Genomic DNA, 13,981 nt, shown 5'->3' on the forward strand with positions numbered 1-13,981 from the left:
GCCTTGGCGTCCGTCTTAATCAATTCAACTGCTCACCCCCTCCCCCCTCCCCTCACCCCCCCCTAACCCCCCCCCCCCCACCTCTTTTTGTTAACAAACAGTCCGAGAAGTGGAGCCAACTCCGCAAGGAGCTGTAGACTCGCATCTCGGCCTGCCGCGTGTGTGTGTCGTGCAGTGAAAAAAAAACACAAAGACAAAGATCCCCCCCCCACCCCCGTATAGCCTGCACAGACTTTTGGGGCAAGTGCTGTTCGCGAGTAGCGAGCCACCTATGCAGGCCGGACACGGGACACGCGAGGGGATGTGGGGTGGCCAGCACCACGCCCGGCCGCCTTTGTCTCACCGGCGTCGATGTTTACGCACCGCACCAGCCACTCATTCGAAGCAGAGTCGAGCGAGCGGAAGGCGAACGAACCCGTTCGTATAAATTGTCGGTGGTTAAAATTTTTGACTCGAAACTTTCGTGACTGCAGCAATGCATATTCTTTGGTTGTTTCGGCGAAGTCACGTAGATGGAGAAATATTAATGAAAATAAAGTTAATAAAATAATACAAATATTAAAATATAAATAAAAACCACGACGTTTCCATCGCCCATTTTCCTGATGACGACCGCTTGTGTTGCGATCGAAACGTCGTGGTTTGTGTTTTTATTTTTTTAATTAACTTTTTTTTTATTGTCAGTGGTTTGTTGGTCACGGGTGTAATTCGAACTCCGCTCGTCAGGTTCATAGCGCGGACGCGCTAACCGCTGCGCCACCGCTCCCCCCCCCACACGTGGCATGCAGCCGGCACACCGACACGCATGTTGGCACCCCTTCGCGGAAAAAAAAATATTTTACGTTTCGCTCCGGTGTTTAAACAACTGCGTCTCGGCTAAGGTGGATATAGTTCGAGCAGAGCCACGTTTGATGATTACAAATGAGAATCCCGGCAGTGTTTGCCCCCAGCCCCATCCACCACCACCGATCTATCGATCCGTCTCTCGTTCCGTTTCATCTCGTCTCGCACATCATCCCTTGCGTGTTTTCCTGGACTTCAGTTCTCCCGCGTTGCCAGCGTTCTCGGATCCCTTTTTTTATTTCACCACCACCACCACCACCACCGCCGCCGCTGTTGTTGTTATATTGTTGTTGTGTTGTTGTTGCACATGGAAATTTTGCGGTTCGAACTCCAGAAACAGGCCCGCCCTGGTTAATACCGCAGTCGTTGTATCTTAGCCGTGAAATTTCGCGGCGTCTGCTTCGTCGCGTGCCGGCATCGACGTCCACATTTTTTGGCGTGGCAAATTTGAAAAACATAAAACCACCTCCCCCCCCACCCAAGTTACTCACTTGGAATATACAAAGCAGTCGTGGCTCCCCTACCCACACACCCACCAACCCCACGCCACACCACCCCCTCCCGACAAAAAACACAATAACTTGGCAGGACCCTCTTGAAAGTGAGTCGTGAGACTCACCGAGCGCAGTGATCAACTACCGACCGCACCGTGGAAGCCCGCAACCACGTGGGCACGTACGAACTCTTTATCCAATTATATTTCCTTTCCCGACCCCCCCCCCCGCCCCCTCCTGTGCTCACGGCCTTTATTGTAATTGCTTCACTAATTCACTAATTCACTCGGGGCATTAATGCGGCACATGTGCGCGGTGGGGTTTTGGCGAGTCCTGCCCCCCCCCTCCTCTTCTACCCCCCCCCCACCCTCTCGCCCGCCCTCTCCCCGAGAGCCGTTTGAGCGGCTGGCTTGGAACCCCATCTGGGCCGATCGGGATGCCCGCCGTCAACGTGGGAGAGAGGGAGAGAGAGAGGCCTTTTGTGCAAAAATTGGCCACGGATTCGGCCAACGTTGACGTGGAGGGGGAAAGAAGGCTTCGTGGGATATCCACGACTCCCACGCTACCCCCACCCCCCCATAAACCCCCCCCCCCCTCCCGCCTTCACGCCAAGATGCACCATTAAAACGGGCGCAATCATATTAAAAGGTGAAGGTTCAGCTCTGAAATGGCGTGCTCTACGCCACTGCTGGCGAAAGGGCCTGGCCGTGAAAGGGGCAGTCCTCCAGAGCGCCTCCACGATGGCGTTTTTTGGCCCAAGTCCTGTCCCGACACGGATCAGACGTCTTGGAAGGGGGCCCCGTGGTGGGAAGATGTTAACTACCTCGTCTGGTATGCAGGAGGTCGTGGGTTCGATCGCGACCCTGACGCCTGTATATTTGGAGTTTGCGTGTCTCTGTCCCAATGGTCGCGTGGATTTTTCTCGGCTCCTCCGGTTTTTCCATCCACGTTTAGAATCAACATCACGCGTTTAGAGTATCTGGCTGATTCTTGACTTAAAGCTTTCGTGACTGCAGGAATTCATATTCTTTGGGTCTTTCGGTAAAGCCACGTAGATAGAAAAATTATTATAAAAATAATAACAATATCACGACGTTTCGATTGCAACACAATCAATCGTCACCTGATGACGATTGCTTATGTCGTGATATTGTTATTTTTTTTATATCTACGTGGCTTTACCGAAAGATCCAAAGAATATTTGGCTGATGTAAATTTCCACACGATAAGCCACTTCGTTGAGCAATCATTTGTGTCCAGGTCGCTTCTGAAAAAGAGCTATACAGCTCAGTGGATCTCACCTGGAAAAATAAAAAAGAGTTTCTGGGTGGGAGTACCCACATTTTATCGTACCCAACGCAAACTGCCGATTGAGTGGAGGTTTGCTCATACACAACAGATTCTGCTGCTGGGCAGACAGAGTGGACTGTAGTCCTTCCCACATTAGAAAGCCACTGGAGCTACGCATTTTTCAATTTAAACTGAAACTCATTTCTTTAGAACAGATTTTTGTGTTTAGTTTGTTGTCCTTCCCCCGCATCTCCGATGAGCACTGTTGGCTACGTACGGTGCGAAAGAAGTTCAACGTACAGGGACTCCTCTACTTGCGAACGAGTTCGGTTCCCAAAGGTTTGTTCGTAAGTCGATTTATCCTTAAGTACAACTTGACTCCTGTCCATTCCAAACACGTGGTACGGCATGTACACTAAATACGGGGAATGGCTTTAAAATTTGTATAATATCACGTAGATGTAGATGCCACTGGTTCTTCACGTTCTGCAGATGTAGATGACACCAACGCCATCTATTGCACGGCGGTTGAACTTACGACTCTCAGTCCGAATAGGCAACTTGGACATACGGACAGCTTGACATAAATTCGTTTTCAATCCCCTGGAGTGCCTGGAAGTAACGATGCATTTATTAATCGATTAATGCAAAACGCATGAAAGTGCAAATAAACGTGCATAAAATCGTGCTTGTGAAAAAAATACTTACTTAGTTTTTATTTGTTGTACACAATTAGTTATTGTGACCTTCTCCAGCCGCTAGAGGCCGCTACGTCTAATGTAAAAAAAAATGTTCTAAGTATTTGATTCTTACATCGAATCACGACAAGTTAATCGAGTGAATGTTTACACTCTTAGGGGCAAGCCGCCCATGATTATTTGACCCACCTTATCTTGCATCTCTCATCTCCTTCCGTGTTCACCCTCGTCTTCTCTGTCTCCCTGCCTCTCTGTTCACCCTGTGCTCAATCGGGGTTTCCGTCCTTTCTACCCCTTGCATTAAGCCCCCCCCTCCTCCTCAACCTCCTTCTGTTCCTCTCTTAAATCTTCACCTCTTCTCCATTCACTTCCTCTTCCCTCCCCTCGCCCCTCCACCCCCTTCCCGTCCCTCCCCAACACTTTAGTGACCCACACGCACCCCGTGTCGCGGTCACTCATTCCTCGGCCCTTGCACGCCTCTGCCATCCAAATATTGTTTTACTGGTAGGAACCCACTGGTTCCACCAGCCCACAGGGGATTATTGTGTCCGTCCGTCCGTCGTGCAGGGAGGGGCTGGGTGGGGAGGGGAGGGCGGGGAGGGGCTGGGTGGGGAGGGTAGGGCTTGGTGGGGAGGGGAGGGTGGGGAGGGGCTGGGTGGGGAGGGTGGGGAGGGGCTGTGTGGGGAGGGTGGGGCTGGGTGTGGGGGATGGGAGGGGTGGGGCTGGGTGGGGAGGGACTGGTCACACCGTGGTGCCCTTATAAAACTCAACGTTTAACTTACTCACGCCGGCTTGTGCCCGCCCTCACAGTCGGCCATATTTGCGGAATACACCACGCCGCTGTTGACCCTGGCCATTGACCGAGCAACCCAACGTTCCTACCAGCTCCCTCCGCAGGAATGTGTTTGCTTACACCGTTTTGTTAACCATGTTAAGCGCCTCGAGCGAAGGCGCTCTGTCAATATAAAATAACCCAAGGGTTCCTGCCATAGGAACGTAGAATTTGTCACCACTATCTCAAGACTGCCCAGCAGGAATTTGTGTAGCTCTTTGCGCATTTGAGTGTGTGACCATAACACCGTTGTAACTATTCATAACGTGTAACCACTTAAATTTTGATTTAAAGCTTTCGTAACTGCAGGGATTCATATTCTTGGTTCTTTCGGTAAAGTCATGTAGAAGGGAAATAATAAAATAATAAAATATTAAACAATACAATTATTACGACGTTTCGACTGCAACACAAGCAATCATCATCAGGTGTGAAATCCACAGCAATATTTTTTTTTTCAAATTTACTTGCTGTGGATTTCACACCTGATGATGATTGCTTGTGTTGCAGTCGAAACGTCGTGAGAATTGTATTGTTTTATATTTTTTTAATTTTATTATTTCCCTTCTACGTGACTTTACCGCAAGAACCAAGCACGTGTAACCACTTAAATTTCGATTTAAAGCTTTCGTGACTGCAGGGATTCATCTTCTTGGTTATTTCGGTAAAGTCACGTGACTTTACCGAAAGAACCAAGAACGTGTAACCACTTGTTATTTTTTTTGTTCTTTCCAACTGACCCGACGCGTCTCCATCGGCCTGCTGTGTTTCGCTGGGCGATCGCGGATTGCGACACATCATGCACGCAGCGCTGACACGAGATGTGTTGCAAGAGCTCTGCAGCTTGCATGAAACAACACGCTGATTGGCTGCACTGCACGTGGCTTGTATTCCAGCGCTGTGGAGGCAGCTCGAGTTGGTGGATGACACAAAATGAGTGAAATTCCCTCCGCCACACCTGGGCGTGGATGTTGCAATCTTCCGGCTTGCCAGGGTTTGTTGAACACGTAGTCGGCTTTCGACACCAATGTTATTCATAATAAAGTTTTATTTTTTTGGGGGTTAGATCGCGTAAATTTAAATGCGTCGTTAACCCACCACCAACCGACAACAGCCAATTAGTCAATTTTTTCATGTAAAACAAAACCGTGGCAATTAGTTACTACTGCAGCAACATCGGTGTGTGGGAGAGTAAACCCTCAAAGTGTACAACCAACACACCGGGGGCTGTAGGAGTAACTAATTGGCGCGTTTTGTTTACGTGACAAAACTTACTAATTGGATGTTAATGGGTGTAAGTGGGTTAACGACACATTTATATTCACGCAATTTAACCCCCCCCCCAAAAAAATAAACTTGATAACACTGGTCAACAAAAAAAACATTTTTTCTGGCCTGGACTTTTGCAGCTGTTTTTGACTAATTTCAGGGTGCTGATTCCAAATCTGATCTCAGATTTGCTCTATCACATCTCATTTTTATGCTATCGGCATACCTCATTTTCATTGATTGTACCCGAAATTAACTCTGTCACTTATGATTGCAAGTTGTTGCGAATCAGTGGCTGCTTTAGTGTTAAAATATGGTGCTGCATTTTTAAGGTTTGTGTGTTTATAATATCATTTTATGTAAATATCCACATTTATTTTATATTTTTCTTCTGCAGTTTTTATTGAAAATGCAATATTTTATATCTCAAAAACCTGATGTGACAGACAAAAACTGATGCCAGATTTGGAATCAGCACCCCAAAATTACATTAAAACCGTTGGAATATCTTATGCCAGAAAAAGTGTGTTGACCAGTGTTATGAATTACCAGGGGGGTATGATGGCAGGACAGCAAATGGATTCGTTTGCATCTGCGCTGGGGATCGAGTGCTGCCCACACACTCGTGCGTGTGGCCTTCTTCTGGGTAAATTTCGATTGAAAGCTTTCGTGACTGCAGGGATTCATCTTCTTGGTTCTTTCGGTAAAGTCACGTAGAAGGGAAATAATAAAATAATAAAAATAAAACGTAATAAATACAATTCTCACGACGTTTCGGCCACAACGCAAGCAGCCGTCCTCAGGTGAAGAACATGTCTGTCGGAAAGACAGCGTCTGAATAACGCTGTCATTTCTTCACCTTAGGACGGCTGCTTGCGTTGTGGCCGAAACGTCGTGAGAATTGTATTTATTATGTTTTATTTTTATTATTTTATTATTTCCCTTCTACGTGACTTTACCGAAAGAACCAAGAAGAAGAACATTAACACAATTGCGGTAGGAATCTAATTCACTTTGAGTGGTGCTGCATAGGGCCACAGACACAACATTGCCAGGATTTCCAAATAAAAGGGCTCTGCAATAGAACGTCCTACGTCCTCCTATTTCCCTCTGAAATGAGTGCGATGTTTACATCGATACACATGCGCAACATTCTCCTGATTATAAGACGCACTTTGTGTGTGTGTGGGGAGAACGGTTGTGGTGTAGCTGCGCTATGAACCCGGCGACCCGAGTTCGATTCCCGCTCACGGCCAACCACGCCAGTGACGAATATCTGAACCAGTCCTGGGCCTCCCTTAGGTTGACTCAGTCTCAAATGAGCACAGTACCTGTTGCAATGTGTAAAAATTATTACTAAAGAGAAAAAGGCAAACAAGGAATGGTTTTCGCTACCCGACCCTCTGTGTGCCGTGCCGGCCTTCATAGGCGCTCGCTAACAGCACTTGCCCCAACAATCCGTTGAGGCTATACGGCTGGTCTGTGTCTTTGTGACGAGATTTGTACGACTCATTTGAAAAATTGGGCACACGTTTTGGGTTCATCCTACTCTCCTTCGCATCCTATCATCCGGAGAATACGATCGTTGGTTAACGAACGGGGAAGAGTTCTAATCATACAACCGGATGGGCTTCTGCAGATGTTGTTGGTTGGCATGTGTGTGGGTGTCACGGAACGACGCTGCTCAACGTGACTGGACAAGAACCACTGCATACTTGAGGGGTCGCGTTGGCATGCAGATTTAACTTGAAGCTGCTTTGAGGTCTCTCTCCCTTTCGGCTTGGCATGTTAAACCTGTGGTTAAACTCCACGCCTGTAACCAATGCCCCCATTCGGTTTTATTTACGAAGTTATGATTTTATTATATCTCATTGGGTGCTGATATTATTATCGGAGTCAAGAAATAAGTCAAAACAATTTATCTTGGAAACCGTTCAACTTTTTTCTTCTTCTGTGACCGTATAAGATTATAAGATGCTTTGGAAAGTAGAACGAACCACAAAGTTTAAGATCATTTAGATTTTTTTTTATTATCAGTCTTCTGAAAGTTGATTTTCACGCACAGCTTTAAACTGGGGGAGATGTCCTCTGGTCGATGAGCCTGAACGGCTGTCCTCTGGGTGGCAACGAATTGGCTACGCAGAACTGCCTTCCGGAAGATTCTTCTGAACATACGATATTCAATCTTGATTTGAAGCTTTCGTGACTGCAGGAATTCATACTCTTTGGTTCTTTCGGTAAAGCCACGTTTCTGTACGAACTACGTGACTTTACCCACACGATATTCAATCGTCTGGAAGACAAACCTATTCTCTGGAGATAATACGATGCACCCCACAACTTTTGCTTTAACATACGGGGATAATCATGTGTATTGTTTTAAACATGGGCTCGTAATCCACAGAGTATGGTACGCGATCTTCCTACCTGGGAAAATGTCTTAAAACAAGCACCACGTGCCATCGGCTGTGGATGCATAACAGCGCCTTGCTTCGTGATCGCCTTGCTCTTTAACATTTTCCATTTATATTGTGTTCGTTTTCCCTTGCCGTCCCATCCCCATATATATAAAAACCTACAGCTTCCCACTCGCCGTCCATAAATGACGTCACGCTACTTTGAACGATTTTTGACCCCCCCCCCCCCTTCGTCACACGGCGTCGCAAAAAGTCAGACCCCCCCCTCAAATATGACGTCACAAAGATCTGCCCGCCCCCCCAAAAAAAACATGCTTCAAATCGCTATAAACTATTGTCATTGTAGTGCGTGTTTAATGTGGCACTGCACTCTGATGTTGTAGGAGAAAACATTTATTAAAAAGTCTATTTAACTAAGTAGAACGTGTTGTCTATATTTATTTAAAGTTGCGCATTTTGATGTGACGTCACATTTCTCAAACCCCCCCCCTCTCGTCACACATCGTCACAAATGTCTGACCCCCCACCCCCCCAGGTGCGTGACGTCATTTATGGACGGACCCTAAGCGGGGCAGTCAGCCCAATCGCCCACATCCCGGAACCCAGGAGCACTGAGTTTGGAATTTCTGTACCTTTCACTGCGCTCTTGTTAATCAGAAGGGGGGGAATGGAACCGATGAAAATAAACAACACAATGTCTGCAATACCAAACGTACCGACGATTTGATTTCAAATGCGGATTTGGCTGAGCAAAGTTCCAACGTGCTTTGGGTTTTTTTCATCGCCAGAGGGGTCCCCCCTCCCCCACATCCACCAGTGGTGTGACTGTGACTGCGGTGATACCCAGCGGACCCCAGGGCACCCACGCGGCACCCACGACCCCTTTCATTTGTGTCTTTATCCCGGGCTAAGCCAACGCCAATTTACACGTGTGCTGCCACCGCCGTTAACACCGAGGGCCTCCTTCCTCGCCATGGGGCTTAGCGGCGTGACGTGGCATTAGCCCCTAAGCTGCCCGGGCAAACGCAAGCTGTTGACATCGCTCCCCACCAGACACGCGTCTCTTGCCGCGATGCTAAATCCCATCGATCGTCCCGTCGTCCATCTGGCTGCACGACCAGCAGCACGTCCCATCATCCCACCGCTCCCCCCCCAACCCCCCGATGCTATTACATTTCCCACTCTGCCAGAGCGAAAATGCCCTGCAATTCATCTTCTTGGTTCTTTCGGTAAAGTAATCACGTAGAAGGGAAATAATAAAAAGAATAAAAATAAAACATAATAAAATAATTCTCACGACGTTTCGGCCACAACGCAAAGCAGCCGTCCTCAGGTGAAGAACAGGTCTGTCGATAAGACAGCGTCTGAATGCAATTGTTTGCTCACTCCACTTTGGACGTGCTGGAAGTTGTGGGAGTGCCCAGACTTTACCGCGCCACGCGAGAGCAGTCCATCGGCCCGCTGTGAGCGTACCCGTTCATACTTCTGGAGGGGGGCGGGGTGGGGATTTCAGAAACATCTTCCCCGTGGCTTCAACTGCCGCGCCGGGTCGGTGAAACCGAACCGGGGAGCTCCAGGGTTGCAAGTTCAAGGGGTGCTCACCGCTGCACCACGATCGCTCAGCTAAAAGTGTCCCTTTCGAGGCAGACCTCTGGGCTATAACCGGAGTAGATACGAAGAGCAGACCGAGCAAACAAAAAAGCAAAGAGTGCGATGCTTGCAACAACCAAAAAAATCAAATGCCATAAATGAACCCTCGCTTTGCGATATGAATTACATTTAGATGGACATTTAGCCTGGCGCCTAAAAATGCCACCGCGTTCCCAAGGCTGTAAACAAAAAAGTGGGACGCGCACATCACGGGGTCCTCTAGGAGGGAGGTATTTATAGGCAGCGTTTAGACGTGTTGCAGTGGAAGAGTTTAAGACTCAAGTTTACAATCGCACACAGCGGGATACAAATCTCGGGTGCGGTGATCAAAAGCGTCGGAATGTTTCATTGCCCCAGCAACTCATCCAGCTGATCACTAGGACCGGAAGAGATATAACGCGAAGATACAGGATACATCACTCATCGTGGTAATTGAGGACATTTGGTTTTCGCGCACCTTCTTGTAGGACTATCATACAGGCGTGACGTTTCACAGCAGTGGGGCAATGTAGCCGTGCGTGCAATCCCAAATTTGATAATTAATTTGCGGTGTCAATTTTTTCAACACTCGGCTGATTTGGACCACGCAACGGCCTTCTCTTATCGAACCCCGCCACTGGAGCATCTTTAAACGCCCACTGCAAAGCAGACGGCGCGCCTTTAATGCAGGCGGTACAACTGCAGCGTTAACCAGGGCGGCCTATCAATCTGAACCGCGGACCTTCATAGCGAGTGGAAAACGCGCCACAGCTTGGCCGATGTTGGTCGCACGGTGGCCGAGAGGGCGTCGTGAACGAAGGAGCATTCTCCGGGAATGAGCAGCTGATGAAAAGGCTCAAGCAGATTGGAGAAGAAGAAACCTCAGCGATGGTGTTGGCTTAGCACCCAGGATGACTCTGCTTTTAAGCAGCTGTCCTGGGAAATGTGTAAGTCTTCTCAGATTATCATTTACCACCGATAAGCACAGTTGGCTCCGTACGGCGCGAAAGAAGTTCAACGTGCAAGTCCCAGCTTTTACCAGTTGAGTAACAATAGCACCACTCCACAACAATGCATCTGCATGTAAATATCTACTCTTTTCATATTGTGAGATATTGCATTTCCCATTAATGTCCCGGTTTTTGTGTTTTTAACTCTGTCCACGTCAGGGCCAAAAGGAAATGAGAAAAATATTGACTTGCTTCTACTACTCTGTTTCAAGTCCAGTTTTTTTGTCTGTAAATGCTATAGATATTCCAAAATAGCATCGATTTTTTTCCCATTTTGGAGTACATTCTCTGGCCTATACATTTACGGTTGACCCCATGGCATTCCACAGTGAGGGGCTCGATTCCAACCGCACCTGATTATATCGATGACAAGTCAATGAAACGTAATATTTTTCCTCGACCTCATTTGTTTTCCCATGGACACACACACACAACACACACACACAAAACATACACACACAACACACATACACACAACACACACACAACACACACACAACACACACACACACAACACACACACAACATACACACACAACACACACACACAACACACACACACACATACACACACACAACACACACACACACAACACACACACAACATACACACACAACACACGACACACACACAACACACACACACAACATACACACACACACAACATACACACACACAACACACACACAACACACACACACAACATACACACACACATACACAACACACACACACAACACACACACACGCAATTGGCTACGTTGAATAATTTACTGCCCCCAAATAATTAACATGCCTATGTATAATTATTCATATCGTGGCCTGTAAACGAGCGGACGTGTGTATGCGAACCACTTGCATTTATGTTAATATCACAACAACAACAAAACCTGTCCAAGGTTACGCTGAGACACGATCGGGTTTTTTTTGTATCGTCGAGTGCGCGAGAGAGAAATCACGCCTTAGACATTGCGTCTAAACTACCCTTGGCGAGTAACATTACACATTCCGAGTATTTAGAGTTCTCACACACACACAGACACACGTACCAATGTACGGTCGTATCTATACAGCGGCACTCATAGACAAAGACAAAGATCCCCCGTATAGCCCGAACAGACTGTTGGGGCAAGTGCTGTTAGCACCGATGAAGGCCGGAACGGCACACGATGGGGTGGGTGGCCAGCACCACGCCCGACCGCCTTTGTCTCTCTAGCAGCGATGTTTACACACACCGCACCAGGTCCTCATTTGAGGCTGAGTTGACCTAGACGGAGGCCCAGGACCAAATAGTCGTCGCTGCTGTTGACCGTGAACCTGAAACCGAACCGGGGTGGCCAGGTTCGCAGCGCTACGCTACCGCTCCCCCACCCCGATAGAAACACACACACGCGCACGCACGCGCGCACACATTCCTCGGCGTTTCCACCTGGCTAACAATGATACCGAACGAAGCAACTCCCTCCCCTCCCCCTCCCCACATCACTGAGGCTGTCAAAACCCAGCCGGGAGTTGCGGCTGTTGCCACCGTGGGGCTTGAAAGGGAGAGGGAATCTTTAGCCAACGTCAAGGTCGGTCGCCCTCTCCCTGGAGCGCACCACGACTCTCCCCTGGCGCTCCTCTCTACGATGATTATCGGCGATGGGGGAGGTGGGGGGAGCCGAGCGGTGTGGACGGGCGCGTCCACATCGTGGCTCTTGACCGTGAAAGCCCTTCGTTGGCCCGTTAGGGCCAACGCCAACATCATCATCATCATCACCAACATCATCATCATCGCCAACATCGACAACATCACCAACATCATCATCATCGCCAACATCGCCAACATCACCATCATCACCAACATCACCAACATGATCAATATCATAAATATCACCATCATCACCAACATCACCATCATCATCACCAAAATCAACATCATCACCACCAACATCCCCATCATCACCAACATCATCAATATCATCACCAACATCACCAACATCACCAACATCACCAACATCACCAAAATCACCATCATCACCACCAAAATCACCATCATCACCACCAACATCACCATCATCACCATCATCATCACCAACATCACCAACATCACCATCATCACCAAAATCACCATTATCACCACCAACATCACCATCATCACCACCAAAATCACCATTATCACCACCAACATCCCCATCATCACCATCATCACCATCATCACCACCGACATCACCATCATCACCAACAACATCACCATCATCACCAACATCATCACCATCATCACCAACCGGCAGTGGCGGCCCTCCCAGCGTGCACGATCCTCAGGAGTGCTGCGATTTCCTTGACGCGTTTCCGACAAACGACGACTGCCACCAATTTTCTATCCCTTTGTGCGCGCGCGCGCGCGCGTGCCCGTGTGTTATTTATGTGTTCGTATTTATTTATATATTTGTGCATCTCTGTGTGTGTGTGTGCAAGGAGGCTCAGCCAATCAGAGTGGCTCGCCTTCTGCACCCCATCTCATGAGCTTCAAAACCACCACCACCAACAACCTCCTCCTGCATCTCACGCGCCGTCTCAGCACCCCTCCTCCCATCGTCCCCCGTCTGCTCCCGCCACCGTAACAGCCACAACCACCGCCACCACAACAACCACAACCACTACAACAGCCACAACCACCACAACAACCACAACCACTACAACAGCCACAACCACCGCCACCACAACAACCGCCAACCACGAGACGATCGTCTCCGCGGATCTGCCCCTCGGCATGAAACCCGTGAGATGGATTCGCAGCGTTCGTTTTATTTTTGTGTTTGCATCGCGAGCTCTGATTACCCTCCCATAGTTCAGCTCCGGCCGAATCCCGGGCCGCCTGTTTCTGTTTTAGCTGGGATTGTGAATGTGAATGTGATGATTGTGATTGTGAATGTGATGATTGTGATTGTGAATGTGATGATTGTGATTGTGAATGTGATGATTGTGATTGTGAATGTGATGATTGTGATTGTGAATGTGATGATTGTGATTGTGAATGTGATGATTGTGATTGTGAATGTGATGATTGTGATTGTGAATGTGATGATTGTGAATGTGATGATTGTGAATGTGATGATTGTGAATGTGATGATTGTGAATGTGATGATTGTGATTGTGAATGTGATGATTATGAACGTGAATGTGATTGTGAATGTGATGATTGTGAATGTGATGGCGAATGTGATGATTGTGAATGTGAACGTGATTGTGAATGTGATTGTGAACGTGATTGTGAACGTGAATGCGTTCTTTGCCGTACTGACGTGGAAGCCGCGCGCTGCCCTCCGAAGCGCACTGACGTTCAGGATGTAGAGCAGAATAATTGAGACGTCTCTTGAAACATCAACAACAACATCAACAACACCAAACACGTTGCTTGGCTCCCATTTTTTTCATTTGTATCTTCTCATCCACGCTTCTCCCCCTCTCTCCCCAACGCCCTTCCCCCCGCCTCCCTCTAACCCCACAGCGCACCTC

The 13,981-nt window shown here is 48.1% G+C and overlaps 1 protein-coding gene across 3 annotated transcripts in view; it reads right to left on the minus strand.

The window, feature by feature from the left end:
* LOC144938485 (uncharacterized) overlaps nucleotides 1-12,838 on the minus strand; it is a 93,461-nt gene extending 80,623 nt beyond the window's left edge. For all 3 annotated transcript variants that reach the window (XR_013637849.1, XR_013637850.1, XM_078866336.1), the window contains exon 1: nucleotides 12,751-12,838. The gene's annotated coding sequence lies outside the window, so the exon portion shown is untranslated. The remainder of the gene's footprint in view (nucleotides 1-12,750) is intronic.
* Between the last annotated feature and the right edge of the window lie 1,143 nt (nucleotides 12,839-13,981).

The sequence above is a fragment of the Lampetra fluviatilis genome, chromosome 22 (assembly GCF_964198595.1).
Source record: "Lampetra fluviatilis chromosome 22, kcLamFluv1.1, whole genome shotgun sequence".
NCBI lineage: Eukaryota > Metazoa > Chordata > Hyperoartia > Petromyzontiformes > Petromyzontidae > Lampetra > Lampetra fluviatilis.